General features: G+C 43.0%; 1 pseudogene; it reads right to left on the bottom strand.

Annotated features, from left to right (window-relative positions):
* Positions 1 to 2,572: 2,572 nt before the first annotated feature.
* LOC125397710 (small ribosomal subunit protein uS8 pseudogene) lies at positions 2,573 to 3,186 on the bottom strand (annotated as a pseudogene).
* Between the last annotated feature and the right edge of the window lie 1,603 nt (positions 3,187 to 4,789).

Below are 4,789 nucleotides of genomic sequence, written 5' to 3'. Positions count from 1 at the left end.
CACTTCCCGCTGCCCACCCAGCTAGCTTTACCCCAAATAATTATATGGAAACTGTATTCTTTTAAACACTGCCTGATCCATTATCTCCATCCTCTTATTGGCTCTCACATCTTGACTAACCCATATCTAATAATCTGTATGCCACCACGAGGTCGTGGCTTACCGGGAAGATTCTAACCCATGTCCATCTTTAAGAGGAGAGCCATGGCATCTGCCTGCCTCTGTTTTCTTTCTTCCACAATTCTGATCTGTCTTCCCCACCTACCTATGTTCTGACCTATCAGGTCAAGCAGTTTCTTTATTAATTAACCAATGAAAGCAACAGATAGAAAGAAGACCCATCTACATCAGTGGTGATCTGATCTTTAAAGGCCCAAGGATCCTTTTGCATTTTGTGTTGGCATTCTCATAAGCCAAAGTTTCAATTATTATATGTCTAGCATCTGGTCAGTAACCCCTATTTGTTCAACCCTAGTTAGTCTTTGCAAAATGTTACTAAAAGGTTCTTTCTGACCCTGTTTAACCCTGAAATATGATTCAACTCTCTTTTCTGGTTCCTGAATCCTGTGCCAAGCCTTTAAAGTTGCTGTATTACATAGGGAAAAGGTGTGGTCATCATAAAGAGTGTGATCCTACCCCGCAACAGATGAAGGTCTGATCTCCAAAATATATAAAGAACTCAAGAAATTAGACATTAAAATGCTAATTAACCCAATGAAAAAATGGGGCACTGAATTGAGCAGAGAATTCTCAACAGAAAAATTTCAAATGGCCAAAAGACACTTAAGGTTATGCTCAACATCCTTAGCAATCAGGGAAATGCAAATCAAAACAACTTTGAGATACCATCTAACACCTGTCAGAATGACTAAAATCAAAAACACTAATGATAGCTTTTGCTGGAGAGGATGTGGAGTAAGGGTACACTCATCCATTGCTGGTGGGAATGCAAACTTGTGCAACCACTTTGGAAATTAGTGTGGCAGTTTCTCAGGAAATTCAGGATCAACCTACTCCAGGATCCAGCAATACTACTCTTGGGAATATACCCAAGAGATGTCCATTCATATTACAAAAGCATTTGTTCGACTATTTTCATAGCAGCATTGTTTGTTATAGCCAGAACCTGGAAACAACCTAGATGCCTTTCAATGGAAGAATGGATAAAGAAAGTTTGGAATATATACACATTAGAGTACCACTCAGTGGTAAAAACAATGACATCTTGAATTTTGCATGCAAATGCATGGAAATAGAAAACACTATTATGAGTGAGATAACCCAGACCCAAAAGGATGAATATGGTATGTGCTCACTCATAAGTGGATTCTAGCCATAAATAAAGGTCAGTGAGCCTATAAAAAAAGAGTGTGATTCTGAGGATCAAAGTAAACAATATTGCCTAAAATTTGATCTAGGGAAATATTAAGTCCATTTCCTTTTTCTTGTTGTTCTAAAATTCTCCTTTTCTCTTCAAAAATGCACTTCCAAAGTAAGGGCTGTCCACTTTCGAGGACTGTGGAAATTAACTGAGCCCAATCTTGAGGAGTTGCTTTGTTACTAAAAGCCCAGGTTTTGACCATCTCCCTAACAAAGGACGAACGCAGTCCTTAAGCTACAATTCCTTGTTTAATTTCCTTTAGATCAGTCGTACCTATGGGCTCTTATGCATATTCTTTGACAACATTAGGGTAATGGGGGCCAGGTACTTTTTCTGTTGTTATTACTGGAAAGGCAGACATAACTCTGGGGAAGCTATCCAGCAAATTTTTACATACTGAAAAAGGTTCGATTTTACCTTTGTCCCTTTTGTTCCTCGTCATCAAATTCAATAATTTCCTCAATTTTCTCAAATCTATTTACCATATCCTTTTATAATGTCTGGATTTCCTGTCCAGTGTTTTGCTCTAATGCCCTCATTGAGGATTCCAAGGTATGAGTCTGCCCAGTAGAGATAATGTCTCATCCTTGGAGATAATCTTTATAGCATACATATTACCTTCCCGGAGTGACATTCTGTCAGTCAATCTGTCCTACCCCTTTGATAGAGTATGATTAATATATCAAAAGTGCAAATTCTCTCAAATAATGTTTCAGCACCCACTGTCATTGATTGGGTTTTTCTTCTTTTTTTTCTTGATAAACCCAGAGACAATATAAGCTGTGAGTAGCTGTGCATCTCGTTCCTATCCTGGCAGCCTGAGATGAAACCTGTGGCTGATTCCATGCTCTTTAGCCTCAGACAGTTCCTGTCCTACAGACTCACAAAACCACAGTGAGCCTTGTGTGGTGGGGGCCAATGCTTTTAATCTCTGCACTTGGGAGGCAGAGATGGTTGGTTTTGAGGACAGCCTGGTCTACATAGCAACAAAATGGCTGAAATGGCTTTCCCATGATAACTAGTCAGTCAGTGGGAGTTTCCCTGCTCTGAGTGTCTACCCAAGTCCTTTCTCTGTCTCCTAAATCTGAAGACGTCACATGATGCATGTACAACACACAGACACGGGACCCTAATCAGAGACACAGGTGTTTATTTTTTTCCATAAAGGCTTTTTATTTCTGTTTTAAATCTCTAGAAAAAGAATCCCAGGAAAAGAATTTCCCTCCTGTGTGCTTTCATCTTGCTTCTTCATGGTCCATGATGCCAGCTGAGGTAGTCAGTACAATGAAGCTAAACTGACGGGACGGGAGCAGATTGTTCTGCCAATTTTCTAGGTCTTTGAGTTGCACATCAAATCTAGGGCTTATCACTCCACACTTGTTCAACCTGCCTGTGAGGTTCACAATGATCTTCCCAGCTCTGTGGTCATCAATAATTTCAAATTCACCAATGTAACCGTGCTTCATCATCACAGTTAGGAACCGAACGATGACTTTGGAGCAGGGCCTGATGAGGGCCTGGCGTTTGCCTCTCTTCTCTGCATTGTTGATGCTCTTGAGAGCATCGGCCAGGACATTCATGCGCACCATGGTGGCGGTGCGGGAAGATGGCGGAAAGAGCACAGGTGTTTATTGAATCAGCTTAACAGACTGAGAAAGAAGGGGACAGGTGTCTGGATTCCAACTTCAGGATGGAAAGTGGACAGGGAAGCAAGGTGGCTCTCAGATCAATCACCATTTTCCAATCAAGTTAAGTTTGGAAAGTAATCCCTTAGATTTGTCTATACTGTCTTAGGTATAGTATTCTTCACATTCGTTGCTGATCATGATGGAGTACTGTAAAACCAAAAGACAGAAATGGGCAGAGGTTGTTACAGTCAAGGAGAAGAACCCCAACAGTGCTCCCCAGTAACCCATGGTGAGGCTGTTACTTCTGCACAGGGAAGAAAATCCCCTGCAGTGATTCAGGGCTCCAGCAACAGACTCTGCTCCACGGAGCTGCAGCTACTCCACAGCTGACAGGAGGAAGTCTGAAAAACCACCCTAGCTAGTCAGGGATGAAGAGAGAAGTTCCCTAAGGCATGATGAGGACTAGGTCTGTAGAGGGGACAAGATGACTGAGTTCTAGCTTTGATGATGTGTCGTTCCTGTACTGGCTGTATGGCCGTGTTGGAAATATGTCCCTGTGTGGAAGTGCTGGAAGAAATTCCTTATTGGAGAGTGCTGTGGTTTTTCAGGACCTGACACCCAAACTAAAAGTACTTTGGAAACAGAGAGTGAGAGATGCAGTGTTCAAAACATGTGTCTCTGTAATCCAGCTGTGCTTAAATAAGAAACTAAGGGAGACCAGGAGTAGCTTGGATGAGTGGCCAAAGGCATCCTCTGGTGGTGGTGGCATCTAAGCCATGGAGGGAGGTTTTGCCAGTGACTCTGAGGAAGCCAGTGGAAGTTGGGTTCCATCTGAGACAGGAGAGCAGAGTTAAGTGAGGCTCCAGAGAAGGTGACCTGGTTAGTAGACAGAACATTCAGGTACCTTAGAGGAGAGCTGAGGGTTCCATCTCTATGCAGAAGCCAGAGCAAGAACTCTCCTGTGAGTGTCCCTGTCCTGCTTTGGTGAAAACCCAGTGATCACCCATTATGGGGGAGCGCTCTACAGGAACTTGCATAGACAAACTGGATGTGGACCAGCATGCTGCATGGACATGTGCTAGGGTGGGCAAGGTTTCCGTGTTCTGGTGTTGATTCTGTGACTCATGGGACTGGTTGCCTCCATCATTTCTACACAACATTCTACCATAGGGTACATGGTGAGGTTGCATAGCGTCTTACCAGAAATTTGGTAGTCAGGATTTTGCCTTCTACTCCTGTCTCTCTGGAGCACTCCAGGATTTTTCCAAAAGCCTCACTTTCTGCATCAGTAGCCCCATAATTGTCAAACTCGACATTCAATAGGATCTCGTTTCCAAAGGAGCGTAAAGTAAAAAATATATGATAAGGAAAGCATTTTTTCTCTGCAAATACAGACAGAAATACATCATAAACATAGACCCTGGCTAGAAGGAGTGGAGACTCAGGGTTTCTTGCCACTTTGCGAAGGTCTTAACTGACCTTCCACACAGTCCTGCCCTCCCAAAGAAACTGTCTCCCAGATACAGCACAATCGCAGCAGAAGGCGGATCTATGAGTGTATCAGCCTGCATATTTGACCTTCACATAAATCCCATATATTACACAGTTTCAGCCATGCATGCATCTAAAAGACTGTCTCACCACCACACCTCCATCGCCCCATTCCACCCACCCCAACTGTCATAATCTGGAACAGAAAGCTTCAAGGGTCTTCTGCAGGAATCCTGGATAGTGGTCTCCCAGAGTCCCCCTAGATCACCAGATTGATATGGAAGGGAGA

This window comes from Myodes glareolus, chromosome 1, assembly GCF_982192425.1.
Source record: "Myodes glareolus chromosome 1, mMyoGla1.1, whole genome shotgun sequence".
Taxonomy (NCBI): domain Eukaryota; kingdom Metazoa; phylum Chordata; class Mammalia; order Rodentia; family Cricetidae; genus Myodes; species Myodes glareolus.
The sequence above is the reverse complement of the archived record's forward strand: the minus strand, read 5'-3'. Positions and strand labels throughout refer to the sequence as shown.